Here is a 27005-nt window from a genome sequence, read left to right as displayed (position 1 = left end):
CGAGTCTATAGACCGTCTATAGACGAAAGGAAATGGAGGTAGTTATAGACTTCAGTCTATAGAGAGTCTATAGATCGTCTATAGACAAAAGGAAATTGAGCCAGCTATAGACTTTAGTCTATGAGGTGTCTATAGACAGTCTATAGACAAAAGGAAATTGAGACAGCTATAGACCTTAGTCTATAGAGAGTCTATAGACAGTCCATAGACGAAAGGAAATTGGGCAGCTATAGACCTTAGTCTATAGAGGGTCTATAGACAGTCTATAGACCAAAGGAAATTGAGGCGGCTATAGACCTTAGTCTATAGAGAGTCTATAGACCGTCTATAGACAAAAGGAAATTGAAGCAGCTATAGACTTTAGTCCATAGATTTTCTATAGACTGTTTATAGACAAAAGGAAACGTCTATAGGATGGCTATAGAGTCTATAAAAAGTCTATAGAAAGTCTATAGACCATTTTTATAAGGGTAAAGCATATAATGCTTCAGAATTAAAAAAAAAGTTGCAGCGAGATGTCGGACTGTATATTAGGTAAGTTTTTGTGTGCGCGATGATGTACGCTCTTTTTTTTTTGCTTTTCCTGGCAGTCAGCGCTTGAGTTTTCTGTAACCCCCGGTGTTCTCGTTTTGCTTACCGGGCGTCCGCCTCATCGCATCGCAGTTATGTGAGCAGCGATTGTAAGCTGACTGCATTTTTAATTGATTCCAGCCTTACACGTAATGTCTGGCTCCCCAAAAAAGATAACAGTTTCTTCATACCGGCTCCAAAGCGTACATGCCTAAGAAAAAAATCTCAAGGTACGATATCTTACAGTTCTTAGTATTTAATCCCGACTTCCATTTTTGTCAGTGGATCCGTTCAACCACACTTTTTGCTTCTTCGCTTTTCCCGGTCGCTACCAGATGGCGATACTTGTTCAGAAATTAGTCCAGCCCGTCCCGACAGCACGATCACCGTCGATGTTCAACCATTCGGCGATGACTGTAGCCATCATTCCAAGCTGTCCCTACAATCCTGAGACTGCTTCGCGGGCAAGTATTTTCAGTGTTTCGAACCAAAAGAAAAGTCCCCTAGCTGTTATGCTGATGTTAATGCCTTGTTATACATTGTTTCGGGAAAATTTTGAAGAAACTTGACTTCGCACGTTTCAAAAACCATTCACTGGAAATAGGAGGAGCCCGTTGCGAAAAGCAAAATGCGACCATGCGTCTTTGCTTTCATTTGTAGAAGCTCCAGCACCGGGGCCTTCACGTCGAACAGCAGGAGGAACCAGCTTTTATAAAACCAGCAATGCGCATTCGCCAATTGCCTTCACGAATTCAAGAAACAGATCGACGAGGGAGGACGAGTCAGCGCTGTACGAGTGTCGGTCACTTCCAGCCGAAACCTATAGGGGACCGCAGCTTCGCAGGGGGGCGCTGCGGACGCCAGTGAAAAGCGCCCTCTCCGACCGACTCCGTATTTTTGTCCGGGCAAACTGGTCACCCCTCCCATTGAGTAGCTGCGCGAGCAGTGCGCTTTCCCCTGAAAAAAAGCCAGTTCTGCACGTACTTTGCACGTGTTGGCCAGCGTGCAAATCTCTTTGTGCAGTCCCGAGCTTTTTCCCTCGTGCTTGAACGCTGGCGAGCTTCAGAGGATTAGCAAAATGTACAGGGGCGCTAGAAAAAAATGCGAACAGCACGGCGCCCACGCGCTGCGCAGTCGGAATTTATCTTCAATGCGTTTTTATCTCGGTAGTAACAAAAAGACGCTAGAGTGGTACATTATTGTATCACGGATGTCTCTAGCGTATTTGTGTTGCGAGCCAAAAAAATGCGAACAGCACGGCGCCCACGCGCTGCGCAGTCGGAATTTATCTTCAATGCGTTTTTATCTCGGTAGTAACAAAAAGACGCTAGAGTGGTACATTATTGTATCACGGATGTCTCTAGCGTATTTGTGTTGCGAGCCAAGTAAGCGTGACGTAAGCGTGACGAAAATAAATTCCAACAGCGGAGAGCCTAGGCACTCCGCTGCTCGCACTTCTTTCGGTCGCGGCAGTACGCTCTGAGATGTAGGTTAAAAGAAATAGTGGACAGTGAATTTTGTTTTTTCGCTGCGAACTTGAAAAAAGAACTGCTAGTGGATCAGGCCCACTACGTGAAGCAGATTGTTGACGAAAAAGCCGGTACCGTAACGGCGAAATGTGTATCGCAAGTAAATGACGAGGTCATTTAAGACGTGGAACTCGAGGTAAATACCATTTTTGTTTTGGCACGGCCATCTTCGCAAGATGCTTAATTTCGTTGGGTGACTGAGCACTTCGGTGCATGCAGGTTTGTTGGCCAAATAATAATGATTTTGTTACGTGTTTCGATGAATAATGATGGAAATAATTTTTATTTTAACTTAAAATAAAGTGGCCTTAAGGCGACACGCGAGGCTGAGGAGAAAAACGAAAACACGCACCAAATGCGCCTACCAGCTGCTTGCTATATACGGCTAAGAGAAAAAATGCTCTAGTTTGTCAATCGCTACAACGGAGATAAGCGGTTTATTTTATTTATTTTAATTTTTATTTTAATTTTAATTTATTTTAATTCCGATTACAGCGCACGCGCATTCCCAAAACAATTATTTGCAGAGCCATCGCTCATATGCAAACGCTCATTCATGTGCAAGCAAACATTTTGATTATTTTTATTTTTTGAAATTTTTTACATGTAAAGCAACTTCGAAAATTGAGCCCGGCGTCACAAGTCGGAACATTCAGGCGATCACTGACCTTGCCTCACACGCGTCTGCATAATGCCGCTAGCTCCAGTCAGTCTCCAAAATAAAAAACGGTAAAAAAATGAGTTTCGTTAGCGCGAGCTTTACTAAACACTGCATGCTTAGGGAATTACAGCAAAAACTGCGCAGAAATAATATTACGCGTGCGACATACCAAACGTTAAAACAGATTAGTAACAAACGTGTTTAGTAACAGGAAAAAGCTTACTTCACCCTGCCCATAGCAGTTATCGAGGCCTGCCGTTTCTCGTTCTGATCCATTTCATACGCAACAATTCCGGACAAAAACATTTTTGAATAGTAAAAAATGTATGACCGCATTTTTTTTTCATATACTGGAAGATTTGACTATAGCAATCTCCCATCGATAGGCTTGCATTTTTTTTTCGTATTAACGTTTTTCCTATCGTCAACTGCTCGATACGAGCGATGAAAAATATTTAAGATTTTGCTGCATATAGAAAGGGTGGACCATTACCTTCAATATTTCCGTTACTGTACGTTACAATTTTCCAATATTAAATTTTTTTCCCAAGAATGTAGGACATCACCAGGAAATCTGTAGATTTACACGGGCATTCCTTGGCCGTTGATGTTCAGAGAACTATTGCGACAGCCGCACACACAACCAGTTTCTCCACTCTTAGAACGTCGCGGAATTCACAGCGAGCGGCAACACCACTTTTGTGCGCCCGCGAGCAGGACGGCACGTGCTCACAATGAAAGAGAGAGTGCCAGCTGCGCGAGCAGCACGCCCGTACCAGCCGACAGGCTGCTGGCTCAATGCGCTCCGCCGGCGACGTGCCCGGACAGCAACGCCAAAATGACCGGCAGGGGAGAAGTGGCGCTGGTGCAGTGGAAGCAAACTTCAGGTGCGCTTCCCTATAGCTATGTACCCCAGAAACCGAGGCGGTAGATCGTGCCAACGTGATTGGTTTGTGCGATTTCCTTGGCTTCTTTTTTTTTAAGGCAAGAGCGACGTAGACTTGTGTCACGAGTGTCGTCGACATTTTGATGAAAGAGGGGCAGTGCTGGAAGTATGGAACCATCTTTTGATACGGTTGGTTTGAACAAGTGGAAAAAAGCTACCGAGAAGTGCCAGTCACATGAAAAGAGCAAATTTCCCTCGGCCTCCGTGAGCCGAAACCTGCCATGCCAAGCAGGCATTCCTGTTTTGCATTTTCTTTCGCAGCAATACAACAAGCAGCGAGAGGAGGCGAGGGCAGCACTTCGTGTCCCAGTTATCTCTGTGCGCTGCCTCTGCCGCACAGGTCAAGCTATTCGAGGACGAGGTAAATGTGATGGAAATTTGCTCGATTTGCTCGACGAGAGATCGGAGGATGTCCCTGCCCTTAAGATGTGGATGACTAAGAGAAATAAATGGGTGAGCGGTGACACGCAGAATGAGCTTATAGAGATTATGGCCCATAGTGTGCAAAAAGAAATTGTAGAGGACGTCCAATTTTTGGTATCATTGCTGATGGAACAACCAATGTAAATGGTGACGAGCAGTTCACCTCTTGCATGCGGTGGGTGCAGAGCGATAATCTCGAAGTTCGTGAAGAGTATCTCGGCCTGTATAACGCGCCTGACACTAGATCTGAGACCCTGCACTCGGCCATCACAGACATGATTTTGCGCTAGGCCTAGGCTTTCACTGTGTACGTGGCCACTGCTTCGATGGGGCGGCGAATACGTCCGGTCGTTTTTTGGGTGTGCAAAAATGACTTAGTGACTGTGAGCCACGGTCATTGTATGTCCATTGCAGTAATCACCGTTTAGATCTGGTACTGCAAGAGATCAGCAGGAGTTGCGATATATTTGGAGACGCTCTGAGCACTGTTAAGGACGTTTCCAACGCAGTCCTCGACTCCAAGAAGCGCAGAAGTGCTTATGCTAACATAGTACTTGGGTTTATGCTAACATAGTGGGTTGCCCACTGCCGTGAGGTAGGCGGTGCGATGTAGTTTCATCTCAGGCTTCTCCTTGATCGGATCTGCAACCTCAGGTGCGGTAGCGATGGAAGGAGGAAGATGCCGAGGTCTCCGTGCTAAGCCTGGGTCTCAACTACAACTTGGGTCCAGAACCTGACGTGGAAAAGACGGTGTGCGCCGTCGAAAACGCAGTGAAGTGTGTGGACCCGCATCGCCGCGACGAGCTACGCACCCGGGTTGTCAGCGTGCTCTCTAAAATGTACCGGCATCAAAGGATGGATCCGCTGCTTCCCGAAGAGCGAAAGGCCCTGAAGCGACTGCGTGACAATGAGAACATTGTAATACTTCCGGCAGACAAAGGAAACGCCACGGTCGTCTTGGACAAACGTGACTAGATGACGTGAAAGAAGATGCAAAGCATGCTTGAAGACGCAGGGACGTACGAGCCTGTGAACCGCGATCCTACATCAAAATTGCCAAGAGGCCTCCAGAAACTATTGACTGACTTGTTCCATTATATTCCTCCTGAGCACAAATCCATTTACTTTCACCTTCTCTGCAACACTGGTTCCGCACCTGCTCTGTATGGGCTACCGAAGATTCACAAAGAAGGCATCCCGATGCGCCCGATCGTCGACTTCACCCGCTCGCCTCTGCACAAGCTGTCTGACTACCTGCATCGGGTTATCTCCTTGTTGGTCGGCAGATGTGAGGCACACGTGAATAACTCATACGACTTCATTGAAAAGGTCCGCGACACCGTATTCGAAGACAACGAGGTCCTGGTGTCTTTCGACGTGAAACAACTCTTCACGAGCGTGCCAATTTACCTTGCTGTCAAGGTTTGCACGGATGCGCTCGAAACGGACGCAACACTACCTAAAAGAACACCGATCGAAGTTCCTGACCTTAGCAAACTTCTGCAGTTCTGTCTGGCCAACACGCACTTCTCGTTCCAGAAGAAAATCTTCAAACAGCTACATGGAACGGCGATGGGAGCCTCGATTTCTGTCACCGCAGCGAACTTAACAATGGAGTCGCTAAAGTCTCGCGCCCTCTCCAGCTTGACTCCGCTCCCAAGGATCTTCCTTCGGTATGTGGACGACTGCTTTTGTGTCATTAAGGAATCGGCGGTGAGTGCATTCCTTCTGCATCTGAACAGCATAGAACCAGCCATACAGTTCACGAGAGAGGAAGTGGTCGACGGCCGGCTGCCATTCCTTGACACGCTGGTAAAACGCGACAAATCTGGACTTAGCTTCACTGTATTCAGAAAGGACACGCACAAAGGCAGGTACCTGAACTTCAGTTCAGTGCACCCGATTTGTCACAAGAAGTGCGTGGTTGCTTCTCTTGTACGCCGGGCAGAAAAGGTCTGCTCAACCCCGAAGCAGCGAGCGGCTGACTTGGCGACTACACGACGTGACCTCTTATCCTCGGGCTATCCCATTTCGTTTATTCGGACCATTGCAAATCGCTTGGCGCATCCAGCACCGGAACAACCCCGGCGACAGGAAAGAAGAAAAAGGGTCGCAATACCATATGTACCCGGCATAAGCGAGAGCCTGTCCCGCATATTCCGGTCCTGTGAGGTCGACATCGCCCACGTTCCTACGCGCAAGCTTAGACACGCGGTAGTGAAAGTAAAAGATAAGCTGTAAAAAGACAAGTTCTCTGGCGTTGTCTACAGGATCCCTTGCGCTGGCTGTGACCAAGTGTACAGTCTTTGTCAAAAGTAACCAGGCTGCATGGTTTGCTTCTAGCTTGTATAGTGGAGCCCTTGTGGCTTTCCTAAAGATCGAAAGGTGTTGGAAGGTGAGAATACCCCCAGTCCTTACCTTTAACGACCATTTCAGCTTCAGGGAAGCTGTAAGGGCTCTATTGTACGAGCTAGAAGCAAACCATGCAGCCTGGTTACTTTTGACAAAGGCTGTACATAGGTGAAACGGGTGACTTCCGCAAAAGATTGCAGCAGCCCAACAATGATCTCAACAAGCGGCACTTGGGAAAAAACGCACAAGCAGAACATGCTGTTTCCAAGGGTCATGCCATCGACTGGTATAGCGCGAGGATAATTGGAAAAGAAAAGAACACGACGACAAGGCTTTCCCTGGAATCCGTCCATATCCAAACCACGTCACAGACGCTAAACCGTAACGAAAGAAATCTACCCCCGATCTACACGCGCTGCTTACGTCTCACCATGAAGCATTTAAAGTGAACGCTCACTTCATTCTCCCTTTCATTGCGAACAAGGCTCCCGTAGCGGAGCCGAAACATCTTTTTTGTTTTTGTTTGTGTTTAACGATTGGTCGGCGCTTGTTATTTGCCGCCATGAATTTTCCCGACCAGACAGGTTTCCGTCGAACCCATAGCTTTCAAGGAGGAAGAGTATCGGAAGCTCTGGCTAGCACGCTAGAGAGATGAGCGCGTGCTAGTCTATGAGCCTTCTCGTTTCCAGGGTTACCGCAGTGCGCGGGGACCCAAAAGATGCTAACGTGCTGACCACACTTGCGAAGCACACGTGCATTATGCCTTATCTTCTGCATTACATGGTCCGTATAAAGAATGTTGGCGCATGCCCGGTAGGCAGCTTGAGAGTCCGTGTAGACACGCTGGTGAATGGGGTCAGTTTCAGAAGAAACTGCGAGAGCCGATTCCAAGTAGTCTAATATGGTCATTAGCTCGGCTCGGGTACTGATTGGCGCTTCTGCCGATGTATGATGGCATCGGCCCTGACTCTCGGTTGTCTGGTCGTACCACGCAGTGAAGTAGTAAGTGTGGCTGCTGCCGTCTGCAGGCAGTACAGCGTCCGTGCACACAACGCGTTCGGTTGCGGGGAGTGAGCTCGTAGCCTTAGCATGTCTCTTTGCAAGCCCGGCGCCACATTTGCTGATGCGCATCCATATATAGTGGGAGTGGCTTCCCTTCAGTGAGTGGTGTGGTTTCCCATGGAGGCGTCTTGGGACGTTTGCCCGCTTTGCCGATTGCCCGCTTTGCCCAGGCAAAGCGGGCAATGCCCGAGGAGCAATAGCGTGTGCCGCCCGGCGTTTGTGCCGCGAAGTCTTGTCCGCTGCGTGTGGGTGTGCATGTCGAGGAGCTCTTAGAGGTCATTGAGCTTACTGCAGCTCTTGACCGCATCAAGGCGTGTGTGCCTCGGAAGTTCTATGCGTCTGGCCTCGTTAAGTAAGCGGTCAAGCGCGAGCAACTGCGTACGGTTAACACGGCAGCCCGTACATAATGCGGGCGACGAGAAAAGCTTATATAAATTTCCGCATTTCGTGTTCGTGTACTCCGCGGGTGCGGTTACTGATTCTTCGTAAAACGTGCAGAATTTGTTTTGTAGTCTTTGTAACACGTTGGAACCAACTGTTCGCTGTGCAGTTCTCGTTTAAGTGCAGGCCAAGTATTCGGATAGTCTACTTGCGTGCGATTTGCTGGTTGCCGATGGAAAGTTTAAAAGACCGCTTCTCCTCCTGTTTGGTTATGGTGGTCCGACAACCGTGAATGACGAAAAACTCAGTTTTATCTCGGGCTGTCTGTAAACAAGTTTCCGTGGCGTAGTTGGGAATGATGTAAAGTGCTGTTTGTAAGGCATCCTCCTGCTCGCCGATGGACCCCTGATGTGTCCACACGGTGACATCGTAAGCATAAACAGCACGCTTCAAGCCAGGTACTTCAGCAAGACGCCTCGGTAACTACTGCATAGCTATATTAAACAGTGTTGGGGAGATAACAGAACAGAATCCTGTGTTTTTTGTGTTCCTTCTGTCCTCGTTCCGTAGCGCTGTTGTGAATCTGTTTATTACGCCTACTAAGTTGGGCTGGATAGAGCTTGTGCCCTGACCAACTTGGACTCGGTAGCTACGGCCCTGTAGGAAAGCAGCTATGAAGTTGTATATTTTTCCTCTCAGCCCGAGGTCACGATTGTGCTGTGTGGGACGCCGTCAAAGACCTTACGTATGTCCACTCCGACAACAACAGGACAGGAGGTTGGTGGGCTTTCTTATAGACAAACAACGCTTCTTCATTACCAATGGAGAAAACGTGATTACACTTGGAACGCAATAGCGTGCTCCGTTTACTTATGGCCGCGCCTGTACATCTTATGTAAATAGCACAAGGCGGAGTCCATACTGTGTGGGGACCAAAAGGTACCACATCTTCACCAAATTTTCAAGGTACCACATTAATCATGCGTTGACCATGCTCTATATTACTTTACAAACGTAAGAGGTTAAGACGACAGGACAGAGGTTGTATAAGGTATGTAGTGGCTTGCCAGGCTTCGGAATGGGTTTCACCACCAAGAATCCCAGGCTCGGTTAAAGTCTCCTAGGAGAGCTTGCTTGCAGTCGGGGGGGGGGGGGGGGGGGGGGTAATTACGTAGAGGGGCCATGCACACCTGATCGGCTCCCGGAGTACTACGTGCATTAGCATTGCTGCAGGGCATGTTCCAGCTCTGGCATGGTGAAGGGCTTGTTAAGGAGGTCGCTCTCCTCGGAAGGTTCCTCCTCCTCGTACGTGGTGTCTGAGGGGCAAGACGTCTGCGGGAAGAACACTTGAGCGGCCTGTTCGGCGACTTCCTCAGCGCTGATTCCTTCTCGGAGGGCAACGCGCTGCGCCCCCTCGTTAGTCTTCCGCTGGCCGAGGAGGGAGCGCAGGATGGCCCAGAATTTAGACGTGTGAGTTTGGCCGTTGATGGAGTCACAAATTTCCATGCAGCGGTCTGATGCGAGCCTATTAGTATGATTTTCTATGGAGCGTTGTATGTTACGTAACCTCATTTTGTGGTATGCAGCATAGCCAGACCCTCTGTATTGTCGGAGAATCCGGCTTATTCTATTCCATAAGGTGAGAAAATGCCGATCAGGCACGGGGTGGTCAGAAGAAAACCGTAGGCTCTTGGTGGCTCTCCGCTTGGCTTCGCTCAGCTGCGATACCAGCTGGTTAATGTGCCTAGCTGGAGGCTGCTGCCCTAGTACATCACGGTATTTATGGCATTGTGTGATATGACTTAGCCTCGTAGTGGCATCTGGCTTCATCTTCGCGTTGGCGTGGCCTGTGAGAAAACATATCAGTGTCGGGAAATGGTCACTTCCCAAGCAGTCGTCTAACACTTCCCATCAAAACAGTTCTCGACGGGTGCTCCAGGTAAGACCAGGTGACGTGTCTGCTCGGTGACATGTCTGTCCGAGGCGAGTGTGTGTTTGGGGCGTGTTGAGAAGTGCCAGCCTGTACTCCGAGGCTTTTTGCATCACGCGTCTGCCTCGCCGGCTGTTTCTGTTGTATCCCCATGCGATATGCTAAGAGATGAAGTCCCCGCATAAGAGTATAATATCTTCCGGATAAAGCCTTTTAAAATGGGAGATGAAGCTGAGGTCAACAGGTGCGTGATTAGCCTTATTCCTCGTATTTTCGGGAATTATATAAACAAAGAAGACGAGGATTGCGCGCTGTGGGGAGACTTGTACCCGACAACCAACGACGCTTAGGGACGCGTTGCAGCACGGTTGCGTGTCTAGCTGCACGTGTACTGCTCCCCTCCGCACGTACAGTGCTCTTTTCGCGGGTGCAGCGAGATCTTCAGACGGGCGTATCCGTCATAGCCCATTATTCGCAGCACTGGACCGTGGACCTCCTGAAGGACGATAACTAACGGACTTTTATCTCCTTGCTTGCTAAGGAACCGGGCGACCATGTCCGCCCTCCTGCTGCGAAGCGAACGACAATTCCACTGTAGGATGGTTGCCCACAGCAATGGCCCTGAAGAGCTAGCCATGATGAGGCTGTGCGGCGTTAGAGGCAGTTAAGTTTGGTGCCGCAAGAGCAGTAGGTAGAGCGGGTGCTGCCGCGATTATCGGATGAGTAGTGCCAAAAGGGAACGTGCCCGAAAGCATGAGACGCTCCATGATGGTGCAGACGCTTGTTTCCATGGCCCGACTAGTAACTTCTTGGACTCTTTGAAGGATGGACTGCTCTAATTGTGCCATTCGTTGTTCAAGACGCCGTTCGAAATCTTGGGCTGTCATTTGAGCGGGAAAGTACCCATTATCGCGGGGCTGCGAGAACTGTCGCTACCTGAGCTACTTCCTTTCAAGACGACTTTGCCGGTCCTTCAGAAGCAGAATGCTTGGCGAGCCCACGAGGCGCACTTGAAACTGACAAGGCATGTTCATGACTGGCTGTTATGTGTCCGTTCGCCATTTTAGCAACTTGTGCGTAGTTTTAGAAACTGCACCCTGTTGCCTTGGCTACCGGTTTGGACGACTTTTCTTCCTTTCCGTTCTCGAGTTGGCTGTGCTGACGACCCTGTGCCTGTCCATTCTTGCGTTGATGTTTTCTAGCCGGTTTATGCTTTTGCTTTTGCGCAATTCTTTTGCTTACTTGTCGCCATTGTGGACAATTTTTGGCCATGGCCAAATGTGAACCACCCCAGTTCCGGCTTTTGGTTCTGCGTTTGGGCATGGCGTACACTCTTCGTGCCCCGCAAACCGCAGCTGGAGCATCTTGCTGCCCCCTCGTTGGGGCATTGCTCCTTGCGATGTCCAATCTTCTGACATATCCCAAACCGCAACTCGCGGACGGCACGGAAAAACATGGACCGTAAATGACCGCAGTCCGACTTTGTAAGGTAGGCTGTTACCTTCAGAAATTATCATGGCAGTGTCTTTGTCTCCAGCCGGGCGCGCTTGCAGGATTTGGCAATTGCGGCAATGCAAATAGCTGATTAATTCCTCAGAGGTCACACCACCCGTGTTTCTAATGATTCCTCAGATTTGATTATGGCCAGTCATTTCGTATGCTCCAAACGGCAAGTCCTTTCCATTGACTCTGTAGCGAGAAGTGCATGTTGCTATGTGCAACATGCCTTGAGTTCGTCAACCTATCTGGAGCCTTGCGACGCTTACGAGGTACTGAAGGTAATTGCATCCCTTAAATCTAACCATTCATTTGGTTATGATAACATAAATATTAGGCCAATTAAGGCTTCTTCACGAGCTCTTTGTGGCCCTTTAGCACATATATGCAATCGCATGCTTGTAACTGGTGTTTTTCCAGAAGATATGAAAAAGAAAAAAGCACGAGTCATCGTTCTTCATAAAGGTGGACCAAGAAATGATTTCAATAATTACCGCGACCATAAAATACGCGACCATGAAATTTTAGAATGTAACAAACGCTACAACTTTTACCGTAATGATAGAAATTGCAGGCCAGGTGGCGGAGTATTAATTGCCGTAGACCATAATATATCTTCATGCGCAATACATGTGACAAGCAATCTAGAAATAACGTGGGTTTTATTAAACATAAAAGGCAGGAAGATCATAGTCGGTGCATGTTATCGTCCACCACCCAGAGACCTCGAATTCATTAAAAACTTCCATGATGTCATTAATCTAATCTGTGTTCGGTATCCTGGATCTCCTATTTTTCTTTTGGGTGATTTTAATTACCCTAATATCTATTGGGGCGTGGATGACCCCAGTAATCTTCCTTCTGATTCAGAATCTAAATCTTTTATTAACTTGTGCTCAACGTTCCATTTTTCTCAAATCGTCACACTTCCTACAAGATGCACTAGTCATTCTGAAAACACTCTTGACCTTATCTTAACTACATGCCCTGAATCAATTTCAAACCTCAGCATTCTTCCAGGACTTAGCGACCACTCACTCCTTGAATTTACGCTGGGATTCCCTGCCCCCCCGAGCTCGCAAAAAAATGAAGATTGTTAGGAATTACAGCCGAGGAAATTACAACGAAATTAATCGTGCATTATCTTCTTTTTGTGACGAATTTTCGAGCAATTTTGAACATCGCAGCCTACAATTAAACTGGTACTTGTACAAAAACAAAGCAGCCGAGCTCATCAACAAGCACATCCCCATACGAGTAATTAAGTGCACAAAATCACCATGGTATAATAAAGCTCTCGCCGCCGCGGTGGCTCAGTGGTTATGGTGCTCGGCTGCTGACCCAAAAGACGCGGGTTCGATCCCGGCCGCGGCGGCTAGAATTTCTTTGGAGGAGAAATTCTAGAGGTTCGTGTACTGTGCGATGTCAGTGCACGTTAAAGAACCCCAGGTGGTCGAAATTTCCGGAGCCATTCACTACGGCGTCTCTCTTAGCCTGAGTTACTTTGGGACGTTAAACCCCATAAACCAACCAACCATAATAAAGCTCTCAGAAGACTAGCCAATAAAAAGAAGCGTTTATACCGCCTGTCTAAAACCTCAAAACTATCAGAGCGATGGCAAGCCTATCGCACCGCGAATGTTAGTTACAGTCGCGCTTTACGGGAATCCAAACGCTATTTCTTTCAACACACCCTCCCCGATATGGTACGTTCTAATCCTCGACAGTTCTGGCGAAGAGTAAAAGGCCCTGAAAGCGATAGGATGATTATTAACTCCAGCGATGGTCTACCGTTAAGAGATGAACAATGTGCCTCTACATTCAACGATTTTTTTGCAGCATCGTTCTCTAGTCATGCAGACGTCCCTAAACCTCTGTTCGACATACCTTCGCTATCGCCAATGCCTCCCATGGTGTCGAAAAGATTATTGATTGCCTGAAGCTCTCTTCTGCTTCTGGTCCTGATGGTATCGCGTCAAAATTCCTTAAAAACACCAAATTTTATTCATCTATCATCTTAACAAAACTTTTCGACCAATCTTTATCCACCGGCTTGGTTCCTGATAATTGGACGGTAGGGAAGGTGGTTCCCATACATAAAAATGGTGACAAGCATGATGTTAAAAACTATCGCCCCATATCTTTGACATGCGTTCCATGCAAAATTCTTGAGCATATCATCCCAAATCGCTACCCATCTTGATTCTCAATCTTTTTTTCATAGTTCCCAACATGGCTTCAGAAAATATTATTCATGTGAAACGGAGCTGGCATCTTTCACTCACTTTCTTCACAGCGTCCTCGACCACGGCGGTGTTGCAACGGTATATTTTTATATTTTTCTAAGGCTCTTGACAAGGTATCACACACTCTACTGCTCTTTAAATTACACCAACTTAACCTGGATCCCAACGTTTTTGCATGGTTGAGAAGTTTTCTTACTAATCGCTCCCAATACGCAACGATTAACGAAATCGACTCCAATTATGTCCCCGTTGATACCGGCGTGCCACAAGGCTCCGTTCTTGCTCCCTTGCTCTTTCTAATTTACATAAATGACTTACCCACAAAAATTCAATCTCGCGCTGGCCTTTTCGCAGATGACTGTGTAATTTATCGCGAATAACCAATCCTAATGACGAAAAGATTCTGCAATCAGACATTAACGCAGTAACTGCATGGTGCCAGGATTGGCTAATGACTCTTAACTCTAACAAGTGTAACTCAATGCATGTATCTCGAACTAACTCTAATGTTTCTTCTAATATTCTTCAGGATTCCCCGCTTGAACATGTAACATCTTACAAATACTTGGGCGACTTATTTTCATCCAAATTATCATGGGAACAGCACATAAACTATATAACTAGCAATGCTAACCGATCTCTAGGCTATCTGAAACGCAATTTCGCGAACATTTCTTCATCTCTTAAATTACAATTTTATAAAACACTTATCCGCCCAAAGCTTGAGTATGCTGCTTATGCATGGGATCCCGGCCTTGATCATCTGGTAACAACCATCGAAGCTCTTCAGAATCGGTCGTCTTTTCGGCGCCCAAACGACTGTGCAGCCTGATTAAGACTGTAAATTCAGAGATTAAAGAATCGCGCAAGTGCCCGATAAAGCACACAAAACAATTTGTGCCTTGCCAGGAAGGGGTGGTATATTCGCTGCCACTATCTTGTGGTAAGCTTTACATCGGCCAAACCGGCCGATGTTTAAACGAAAGACTCAAAGAGCATGAGTATAATGTCTCCCGTGTCGCTATCTCTGGCCACGTGGCGAAACATTGCAGGCACTGCAAAGGCAATGAAGATGACGATGATACCTACGTCTGTGCGCCAAACTATCAGGAAAATGCAGTGTTAGGAAACAACCGTGACTCGTTAGCAAGGGAGATCATAGAAGCTCACTTAATAGGTAGGCTCTCGGAAGAATGCATCAGTGCTTCATCTGTCGCGTTGTCACAAAAAGAAAGACGATACCTTGATTGCGAATATTGACAAGTGCATGCTCACTGATTATATTGTATTCTCGCGCATGTGATTTACTTGGTGGCACGTGACTGGTACACTAGTATGTCAGTCACGCATGTAAGTGTGAACTGCATTCTTTTCTGGTGGCCAGGGAGGTATTTATACCTGCTGGCATCCAATAAAATTTTTGTTGTGAGTCAGCGCCGTGTCGTGTTCCTTCATCTCTGTCCTGTTGTTTGCGCTGTAGTTATGGATCATCGAAAACACCAACTCACCCAACAATGCTTTTGTACCTTCCGGTGTTCCTTATTATTTTTGCACTGTTTTTGACACCCCTATATATATATATATATATATATATATATATATATATATATATATATATTGTAAGCACAACATGCGACCTTCGTCTTCATCTGTACATATCCATCATCATCGCTCATCTTCTTCTTCGCAGGGTTGGTCGCCATACTTGCGGGTGCCATTAAAGCTCGCTTCATCCTGCGCTCTGTCTCCCGTCTCACAAGTGGTGGAGTGTGCTCTCGATCCCTGCGTCCTCTCCGCCGCCAGACTGCAGCTACGTTCCGGTCGCCACCTGCTCGTACCATCCGCACCGATGGATACCGTCAGCGACAACACCACTCGTACTCCCGATGGGCCCCCCGTTCTTCTTCCTCTCGATTCGAACCGTCTGGTGCCAGCAATGATGAGCCAACCCGGTCCTTCCCAATCTTCTGGACACCCCACTTGGACCATCACCACACTCCAGCGCGAGCCTCCCATTTTTGCTGGTCTTCGTGGGGACGATGTCGAGGACTGGCTCGACCAATATAACCAGGTCAGTGCCTATAATCGTTGGGACTCAGCGATGAAACTTGTCAACGTGTCGTTCTACCTCACTGCCGTGGCCAAGACTTGGTTCGTCAACCACAAAGATGCCATCCCGGACTGGGCTCACTTCTCGGCACAGATACGACAAATCTTTGGCACATCTGGTGCAAGCCCCGCTGTCTACAAAAAAAAGCTAGATACGCGCGTTCAGCTACCCGGTGAGTCCTACACATCCTACATTGAAGACGCGCTTGCCCTATGTCGACGTGTCAACAGCGCTATGTCAGAGAACGATCGGGTACGTCATCTTCTGAAAGGGCTTGGGTCATTTGCCTTCAATACGCTTGCTGCTCAGAATCCAACGTCAGTCCAAGACATCCGAACAACTTGCCATCGTCTTGACGACCTTCAGCCACTTCGATTAGAAGACACCTGGGACACCCCACTTTCACCCGACGTGGACTTACGCTCCCTCATTCGCTCCATTATCCGGGAGGAACTGCACGGCTCCACCTTACCGCCAGTCGATTCCCACCCGCCTCCAGCCCCGTCGTCCTCGCCTTTGCGTGATCTCATCAAAGACGAGCTCGCTTCGGTCACTCGTCCCTTGGCCTCGGAACCGCCTGTACCGCGTTTTGCGCCTACCTATGCCCAGGTTGCTGCGACGCCTCCTGCTGCTGTTTGCCCGTCGCATCCACAGCCCGTCCAGCAAACTCTGGTCTCTATGTCCCCGAGCCCCGCTATGTGTCCTGTTTGGAGTCCGCCTGCACGTCGGCCGGTGTGTCACTACTGCGGAATTCGCGGACATGTTGCCCGTGTGTGCCGTCGGCGTCAGCGCGACGAGCGCGAGTGGTACCCAGACTTTCGCAACGGAGCTACGTACTCGTCACCTGCTTACCGTCCGGCGTTGCCTCCAGTCCTCCTCGTCGCCCATCGTACGGGGACTTCTCCCAAGACGCTCCGCACTCGTCGTACGCTTACCGCCCACCGTTTGCTGACCATACTAATTATCGTCCCTCCTATCCCTCTACCTCTCCGGACCGCTCCTCGAAGGACAGGTCGTCGCACCGCCGCTCCCCATCGCCTTTCCGCCGCTCGTCGTCGCCTCTACGTCCACCATCCTCCCAGACAACTGGCCACACGGAAAACTAAATTGTGCAGTTTCCGGAGGTAAAACTGCACCGCACGCCGCCCTCTCAATTCCTCCTGCACAGCCATCGAACATGTTAACCGTTGACATTGAAGGCACTGTAGTAGAAGCATTGATCGATACGGGCGCCGCCATTTCTGTCATTAGTTCTGATTTATGTTCTCGTCTTCGCAAGGTGCGCACCCCTTACAGTGGTCCTTCTCTCCGTGCTGCCAATGATGAATCAATGCGTCCTTCAGGATTGTGTACGGCACGAGTCACTATCGACGGCATCCTCCACTACATAGTATTTGCTGTGCTTCCCTCCTGTGCTTATCCCCTCATCCTCGGCTGGGACTTCCTCCACTCTGCGCAAGCTGTAATTACCTGCTGTCCCCCTACTCTACAAGCTTCTGAATCCGACCTTTCTGCCGTTTCTGTCCTGCCTTCTCATCATCTGGTTACCACCGCTGATCATGTACTTTACCCCGGCTGCGAAGATGTCCTCTCTGTTGCTTCTGCCCACGTCAACGCTGGGGACGTTTTCGTCACACCAAGCCCCCGTCTTTTCTCAAGGGGCATCTTTCTCGTCGCGTCCTTGCTCCGCTTCACCAATGGGTCTTCACTACTGACTGCCTTCAACACTACGCCGGAACCCATTCTTCTGCGTCAAGGCACAGCCATCGCTTCTGTGGATACCACTCAACCTGTAGCCGTTCTTTCCTCTGCCCCATCAAGCTTCGCTCTTTCGACCCCTGCTTCTGCCTCTGCATCTATTTCAGCTGCTATCAGCCCCGGTCTCACCCCGACTCAAAAAGATGAATTGCTTGCCGTCTTGACCAAGCATGCCGCTTCCTTCGATACCCAGGCAACAACCTTGAGCCAAACCACCGCAGCTAAGCATTGCATCTACACAGATGGTTCGGGCATCATTCGCCGTCGCCCGTATCGTGTGTCTTCTAGTGAGCGCAAGGTTATTCAAGATAACGTAGCCGACATGCTCAAGCGGCACATCATACGCCCTTCTTCGAGTCCTTGGTCTTCGCCTGTTGTGCCGGTTCAAAAGAAGGATGGCTCAGTACGCTTTTGTGTTGACTATCGCGCCCTTAACAAGATCACTAGAAAAGATGTTTATCCGCTGCCTCGGATTGATGACGCCCTCGACTGTCTCCAAGGTGCACAATTTTTCTCTAGTCTCGACCTAAGATCCGGATACTGGCAAATACCGATGCATGAGGCCGACAAGGAAAAAACTGCTTTCGCCACTCCCGACGGATTATACGAAATCAACGTTATGCCGTTCGGCCTATGCAATGCTCCGGCCACGTTCGAGCGCATGATCGACACCGTTCTCCGAGGCCTGAAGTGGAAAACGTGCCTATGCTACCTCGACGACATAGTCATTTTTTCTTCGACTTTTTCTGAACACCTTGTTCGTCTCGATGAAGTATTAAGCGCACTTTCTGAGGCCGGCCTTCAGTTAAACACCAAGAAATGTTGCTTTGCTTCCACTTCTATCAAGGTACTCGGTCACGTCGTTAGCCAGAAGGGTGTAAAGCCTCATCCCGACAAAGTGGCCGCAGTTTTGAATTTTCCTCGCCCATCGCGCGTCAAAGACCTGCGCAGTTTTCTGGGGCTAGCGTCATACTTCCGGCGCTTCATACGCAACTTTGCCTCTATTGCGGCCCCTTTGCGTAAGCTCCTCTGCGCTGACCAGCCGTTTGTTTGGTCTGAGACCTGTGAGGTCGCTTTTACTACCTTAAAGAAGGCTCTCACATCTGATTCGATACTGGCACATTTCGACGACAATGCTCCAACGATTTTACACACGGACGCCAGTGGACACGGCATTGGTGCAGTTCTGCAGCGGCAGCACTCTTCGTGCGAGCAAGTCATCGCCTACGCCAGTCGTACACTGACTGCAGCGGAGCAGAACTACACGATAACTGAGCAAGAGTGCCTCGCTGTTGTCTGGGCCATTCAGAAATTTCGCCCTTATTTGTACGGCCGCCAGTTCACAGTTCTCACTGACCATCATGCCCTGTGCTGGTTGTCCTCACAGAAAAATTTGTCCGGCCGCCTCGGCCGCTGGATTCTCCGTCTCCAGGAATATGACTTTACCGTCACCTATAAATCGGGCAAGAAACACCAGGACGCCGATGCGCTATCTCGTTGTCCCCTCGCCCAAACCCAACCTCCGCGCGTGTCCTCCGCATCCTCAAACTGCCAAACTACCCCTTCGACAGCTATCTCAACCTTGACCGCCGCACCCATTGACTCGATGCCAGCTCCCAGTCTTGGCGATCTCGCCTCAGCGCAGCGGGCCGACCCTTACTGCCGGACTCTTATCGACCGTCTGCGCAGTGCTACGCGGCCACCGAATGCCCGCCTACGTCACCAACTTAACTCTCAAGCTAGTCGACAACATCCTTCTTTGGCACAATTACAGCCCCTTCGGTGACTCATGGGTGCCTGTCGTACCCCGTTCTCTTCGCCGAGAAGTTTTGCATGCCTTTCATGATGACCCCCCGGCTGGCCACTTAGGCTTTCAGAAAACTTATGACCGCATCAAGCGACGTTTCTTTTGGCCTGGCCTCTCAACCGCTGTTGGAAAATATATTGCGTCTTGCATCTCTTGCCAAGGTCGTAAACGGAGCACGTCTGCCCCTGCGGGCCTTCTACAGCCTCTTCCCTGTCCTTTCTCCCCTTTTGAAGTCGTTGGGATTGACCTCTACGGTCCCTTACCATTAACACCAACGGGCAACCGTTGGATCGTCACTGCCATCGACCACTTAACTAGATACGCTGAAACGGCCCCTGTTCCTTCCGGCTCCGCTTCAGAGATCGCCCACTTCTTCCTGAACGCCATCCTTCTGCACCATGGAGCTCCTCGTGTCCTTATTAGTGACCGCGGCAAGTCCTTCCTCTCCAGCATCCCTGCCGAAGTTCTTCGCGCCTCCAGAACCGTGCACAAAACCTCTTCAGCTTATCACCCTCAGACCAATGGGCTCACAGAGCGCTTTCATCGCACGCTGTCCGATATGCTAGCCACGTACATCCAGCCCGACCACACCGACTGGGACACCATGCTTCCCTTCGTTACCTTTGCATACAATAGTGCCGTGCAAAGAACCACCAACTTCTCCCCATTCTTCCTTGTGTATGGACGTCAACCTACCTTCACCCTCGAAGCGTCTTTCTTCTCCGCCCCCTCAACCTCTTCCAGACTCTCTCACGAACAGTTTACTTCTCGTCTTACGTACTGCCGTGCCATTGCCCGCCTGAATACCGACGCCATGCAAAACTACCCGACTGGACCAAATTTAGGAGCAGCTACACCAATCCTCAATCGATAATGGACCAAGGATACTCAACGTGGTCCCAACACCTAGTATCCCACTTGAAATCAGTCAAGCAAAATGTTCAACTCTCAGAGGCGAGCCCGGCGGTGGATAACCACCTCCTCCACCTCTGGGAGGCACGACACAGCCTAGTCCGCCGCTGGCGTCGTCAAAAACACAATCGTAAACTCAAAATTCGCATCGCGGATATCACCCAACAGGCGGCACAATACGCGGCCCAACTCGCCGACTCCAATTGGGTGCACCGATGCAACACTGCAGCTCGGCAAATGTCGAGTCGGAGTACGTGGCGCCTTTTCCGCGCCCTTATTGATCCGGCACAAACCCGTACTGAGACACAAAAACAGCTTCAAAGGGCTATACATAACTTCACTGGAGACACGGCCAAACTGGCCGATGCGCTCCGCGACAAATATTTGAGCATACACCAGGATCCCCGTGGTCAGGCGTACTCGTATGCAGGTTCCGAGAACGCGGATTTGGATCAACCGTTCCAGCTCCATGACCTAAAAGCGGCCCTGGCTAAAATGAAGCGAGGTACAGCACCAGGCCGGGACAAGGTGACGGCAAAGCTTACTGCCAACCTCCCAGATCCCGCCTACGAAACTCTCCTCGATTACTTCAACACTATCTGGATTGGAAGCACACCACTCCCCATAGATTGGAAAACGGCACTAGTAACTTTCATTCCCAAGCCAGGTAAAGCCATTAACACCGACAACCTCCGGCCCATCTCCCTCACTTCGTGTGTGGGGAAGCTGATGGAGACTATGGTCCGCGACAGATTGTCGGCTTTCCTGGAACACCAAAACATTTTCGCAGACACCATGTACGGTTTCCGCCCACACCGGTCCGCACAAGATGTCCTGTTGCAACTTCATAAGGAGATTCTCGACCCCGTCGAGCACCCCAGCAATGATAAAGTAGTCGTCGCACTTGACCTGCGGGGGGCTTTCGACAATGTGACCCACGAGATCATCCTATCCCGCTTGTCGCAAACAGACTGTGGGCGCAATACCTTCAATTATATCAAACAATTCCTTACAGATCGCCAATCCTATATCCGGCTGCAAGACACAGAATATGGCCCATATCAACTTGGCACACGAGGGACCCCACAGGGAGCTGTCCTCTCGCCATTACTATTTAATCTGGCCATGATGAAGCTCCCTATTCAGCTGGCAGAGGTCGCCGGTGTGCAGCACGCTCTGTATGCAGACGACATCACCCTCTGGGCAACACAACAATCGGTTGGAGACATCGAGACCAACCTGCAACAAGCGGCAGCTATTGTGGACGGATACGCTCGTCGCTGTGGTCTTGAATGCTCCCCGAGCAAATCGGAATTTGTGCACATACGCCCCAACTCAAAGTGCACAACCAAAATTGCCCTTTCCCTACTTAGCGGACCGATACCTGAACACGAGGAGATCCGGGTACTGGGGCTTTTCATTCATCATAGGCGCAAGATAGACACTACCCTAAACAAGCTACGTAAGGTGGGGGACCAGGTGGGTCAGATGCTCCGCCGGGTGTCCAATAAAAGGGGGGGACTACGATGCAAAGATGCCCTGCGGCTGGCCAATGCATTCGTCACCAGCCGGATTTTATATTCGGCTCCCTACCTCCACCTACGCAAATGCGATGAGAATGCCTTAGAAGTAGTTCTCCGCAAGATTTATAAGAGAGCGCTCGACTTCCCCATAACGACGTCCAACAAGCGTCTCCTCGGTCTGGGGATGACCAACACCTTTGGGGAGTTACGAGAAGCTCATCTTAACAATCAATACTTGCGCCTAAGCAAAACACCTGCGGGGAGCCGCCTTCTGACCCGCTTACACATATGCTACGCAACACATACAGAAGAACGGGTCCGCATCCCTGAAGCCTGGCGCTTTGCACTCCAGGTGCGACCCCTTCCGAAGAACATGGCTGCAGACACCCATGATGGTCGCCGTCTCGCGCGGGCGGAGGCTATTTCTCAACAATATGGCCATAAGCCAGGTGTCTTCTATGTGGACGCGGCCGGCCCACACCATGGGGGTTGGTACACGGCGGCCGTCATCCACCAAAACACTACAGTTCAGGGCCTTACTTTCCGTGCCCCAAACATTACATTTGCGGAAGAGATCGCCATTGCACTGGCCGCCGCAGATCCAGAGTCCCGAGTCATTATTACGGACTCCAGGGGCGCCTGCCGCAATATTGAGCAAGGGTATATTCCAGACCGTGCTTTCAAAATTCTCCACGCATGCGAATACACAGGGTTTCCGACCCATCGTACCATCGTGTGGGCTCCGGCTCATGCGGGTCTTGAGGGGAACGAGGCAGCCGACGCTGCCGCCCGCGCGCTTACTCACCGGGCGTCGCCTCATCCGCAGCCTGATCCGGAATTCAATTTCAATCCGGCCATCACCTTTAAAGAGATCACCTCTCTTTATCAAAATTTTCATGGTCTCTATCCCCCTCCCTGTAAAGGCCTCACCAGGGTGGAGGAGCGCTGGCTTCTCCGCCTCTATACCAATACTGTACTGTGCCCGGCATTACTTAAGCACTTCAATTCTTCTTTCTCGGGCGCGTGCCCACACTGTGAGGAGGAGTTTTCGGACACCTACCACATGGTGTGGGCATGCCCTTCCAATCCTGCCAACCCACCCCACCTCCACCCCACTCGAGAGGACTGAGAAGCTGCCCTGCGCGGCTGCTCCGAACTCCATGCCCAACAGGCATTGGTAGCTAGAGCCCGGGCCGCTGCGGAAGCTACAGGGATCCCGGACTAGGGATCCCTCCTAGTGTTTGTAAGGGGCGGGGCCTTCCGGCTCGCCCCATCGACCTGTCACTGTAAATAGAAATAAAAGTTTTCCTCCTCCTTCTCCTCCTCCCAAGCCTCCCGGAAAAACACTTATGATCTCTCCCTCCGTGCCATATTTTTTAACCCTGGTGATGAGGTACTGCTGTGGACTCCAGTGCGTACCCCGGGATTGTGTGAAAAATTTTTGAGCCGGTATATTGGTCCGTATACTGTACTCGAACAAACGTCCCCGGTGAACTATCGCGTTGCCCCTGTTCATCCTGTTAATGATCGTCGTTGCCGAGGTGCCGAGATTGTTCATGTTTCCCGCCTCAAACCCTTTGCCCGTCGCCCTACTGTGCTCTAATCTGCGCCCGGGCCGGTCGCTTTCGTACGCGAGGGGAGAAAGTGTAAGCACAACATGCGACCTTCGTCTTCATCTGTACATATCCATCATCATCGCTCATCTTCTTCTTCGAAGGGTTGGTCGCCATACTTGCGGGTGCCATTAAAGCTCGCTTCATCCTGCGCTCTGCCTCCCGTCTCACAATATATATATATATATATATATATATATATATATATATATATATATATATATAACAGAAGCCAACAGCCACAGAAACCAAGGTGCACAGGGGATTTTTTTTACTTTATTTATTTAATTTGTGGTGTTGATCAATTTAGAATATTACTGAATGTGTTATCGCTTAATGCTAATTGATTAGAAAAGCAGAAGAAAAAGCAGCTGTTGGCTTCTGTCACATTTATAACGAGCCCCTCATTCCCCTTCCCTTGTTTGCTTAATTGCTTAGCGAGGGCCTCGGTTCTGGCAGCCTTGACGCCATAGGAAGCATAAGAGGGTTCTCACGCAGCTTCCACCCTCTTCGTTCGATGACGTTCTACGTCACACCTGCGGTAACTCAGGACGTTCCACGTCCGCCGCTTATGAACGTGGGTGGCGCTGATGAACACTCTCAAGGTTAGGTTACTTGTAAACATAAATACCCCCGAAAACAGATTTGACAGCCGTCGCCGTAGCTCAGAGGTAGAGCACCGGACGCGTAATTCGGAGGTCGTGGGTTAGGATCCCACCGGCGGCATGTGGTTGTTTTTTCTTCTGCTTTTCTAATCAATTAGCATTAAGCGATAACACATTCAGTAATATTCTAAATTGATCAACACCACAAATTAAATAAATAAAGTAAAAAAAAAATCCCCTGTGCACCTTGGTTTCTGTGGCTGTTGGCTTCTGTCATATTTATAACGAGCCCCTCATTCCCCTTCCCTTGTTTGCTTAATTGCTTAGCGAGGGCCTCGGTTCTGGCAGCCTTGACGCCATAGGAAGCATAAGAGGGTTCTCACGCAGCTTCCACCCTCTTCGTTCGATGACGTTCTACGTCACACCTGCGGTAACTCAGGACGTTCCACGTCCGCCGCTTATGAACGTGGGTGGCGCTGATGAACACTCTCAAGGTTAGGTTACTTGTAAACATAAATACCCCCGAAAACAGAAGATTTGACAGCCGTCGCCGTAGCAAAGAGGTAGAGCACCGGACGCGTAATTCGGAGGTCGTGGGTTCGGATCCCACCGGCGGCATGTGGTTGTTTTTTCTTCTGCTTTTCTAATCAATTAGCATTAAGCGATAACACATTCAGTAATATTCTAAATTGATCAACACCACAAATTAAATAAATAAAGTAAAAAAAAAATCCCCTGTGCACCTTGGTTTCTGTGGCTGTTGGCTTCTGTCATATTTATAACGAGCCCCTCATTCCCCTTCCCTTGTTTGCTTAATTGCTTAGCGAGGGCCTCGGTTCTGGCAGCCTTGACGCCATAGGAAGCATAAGAGGGTTCTCACGCAGCTTCCACCCTCTTCGTTCGATGACGTTCTACGTCACACCTGCGGTAACTCAGGACGTTCCACGTCCGCCGCTTATGAACGTGGGTGGCGCTGATGAACACTCTCAAGGTTAGGTTACTTGTAAACATAAATACCCCCGAAAACAGAAGATTTGACAGCCGTCGCCGTAGCAAAGAGGTAGAGCACCGGACGCGTAATTCGGAGGTCGTGGGTTCGGATCCCACCGGCGGCATGTGGTTGTTTTTTCTTCTGCTTTTCTAATCAATTAGCATTAAGCGATAACACATTCAGTAATATTCTAAATTGATCAACACCACAAATTAAATAAATAAAGTAAAAAAAATCCCCTGTGCACCTTGGTTTCTGTGGCTGTTGGCTTCTGTCATATTTATAACGAGCCCCTCATTCCCCGTCCCTTGTTTGCTTAATTGCTTAGCGAGGGCCTCGGTTCTGGCAGCCTTGACGCCATAGGAAGCATAAGAGGGTTCTCACGCAGCTTCCACCCTATTCGTTCGATGACGTTCTACGTCACACCTGCGGTAACTCAGGACGTTCCACGTCCGCCGCTTATGAACGTGGGTGGCGCTGATGAACACTCTCAAGGTTAGGTTACTTGTAAACATAAATACCCCCGAAAACAGGAGATTTGACAGCCGTCGCCGTAGCTCAGAGGTAGAGCACCGTACGCGTAATTCGGAGGTCGTGGGTTCGGATCCCACCGGCGGCATGTGGTTGTTTTTTCTTCTGCTTTTCTAATCAATTAGCATTAAGCGATAACACATTCAGTAATATTCTAAATTGATCAACACCACAAATTAAATAAATAAAGTAAAAAAAAAATCCCCTGTGCACCTTGGTTTCTGTGGCTGCTGGCTTCTGTCATATTTATAACGAGCCCCTCATTCCCCTTCCCTTGTTTGCTTAATTGCTTAGCGAGGGCCTCGGTTCTGGCAGCCTTGACGCCATAGGAAGCATAAGAGGGTTCTCACGCAGCTTCCACCCTCTTCGTTCGATGACGTTCTACGTCACACCTGCGGTAACTCAGGACGTTCCACGTCCGCCGCTTATGAACGTGGGTGGCGCTGATGAACACTCTCAAGGTGTGGGAATCCTGGCTTTCTGCCGTCGCCTTTGCGCGGCTAGCCGGCCTCCCGCGTTGTTTCTCCTCTTTCCCTTGCTCCCGCCTCAGGCGGTGGAGAGGCGGCTGGGTGACTAATCACTGTCATTTAGCCACAGCTCCGCCCCGGCTCCCCAAGGGCCTTTGCCATTGGCGCCTTTTGGCGGGAATCCGGGACCCGCTTTGGGCGGCCGCGCACTGCGCAACCGTCCGAGCGGGGCCCAGAGAGAGAGATCCCTCCGAGACAGCGTAAGGTGCGTACGTTACTGTTTGTCCGTGCCGGCCTTTGCCGTTCGGACCAGTGCTTACTCGAGCTCGCCCGCACGTGTCCTCTGACCTGCAGCGGCTCGAGCCTGTCCAGCGGGGTCCAGCGACCTCTGACAGGCGTACCTTGCGTTGAATGCCCACTCTCTCTCGCAACCGGCCCAACGGTCGACACGAGAGAGAGATCACAGCACTGCCGCGGGGACATTCTCCTGCAGCGGCGTGGCGTCTTTCCGTTCGCCCGAAAGTGCAGCAGCGGAAGTTCCGGTTACGTCACTTCAAACATAAATAGTAAGAAAACAAAAGTTACATCCTATATGTTTGTTAAAACGTATTGGAATTATGTTAAAACATAATGGAATCATATGTAAACCAAAAAGCTTTGTTCAGAAAATGTTTTTGCCGCAATAAAACTTGCTCCCAGCAATCGACTTTCTACATCGGCTGCGTTTGTCGCGCCGCCTTTACTGCGTTGAAAAATAAAAGAAAAGCAGCAAGGAACTCGCGTGCGTTGTGGTGTGATTCACAAGGTTGGACTTTCTGTTGACAAAAAAGGTACTTTTACTATTCCTAGGGCATTTTCAGAATAAAGGTGGAAACAGCAGGCAGTGTTTGCAAACATCATAGGGGGCGTTCTAGAGTTGCCTACGGAACAGCGTGGTCTACTCTGTTGTCTGCTGCGGTACGCGTTTCGCTTTCGACCGCGCCATTTGTGAACTTTTCGTGTAAAGCTGTGTAGGTTGTCTAATTTGAATGATCGCATTAGCGAGTAAATCTGGCATACGCGGCAGCACTGGCAGCACGTCGGACTTTGAG

At 49.6% G+C, this 27005-nt stretch overlaps 1 pseudogene; it reads right to left on the bottom strand.

Annotated features, from left to right (window-relative positions):
- Nucleotides 1–4694: 4694 nt before the first annotated feature.
- Nucleotides 4695–8906, bottom strand: LOC149345353 (uncharacterized; annotated as a pseudogene).
- Nucleotides 8907–27005: the final 18099 nt, after the last annotated feature.

The sequence above is a fragment of the Amblyomma mixtum genome, chromosome 5 (assembly GCF_055824585.1).
Source record: "Amblyomma mixtum isolate Tamu chromosome 5, ASM5582458v1, whole genome shotgun sequence".
Lineage (NCBI taxonomy): Eukaryota > Metazoa > Arthropoda > Arachnida > Ixodida > Ixodidae > Amblyomma > Amblyomma mixtum.
This window is presented reverse-complemented; position numbering and strand designations above follow the sequence as displayed.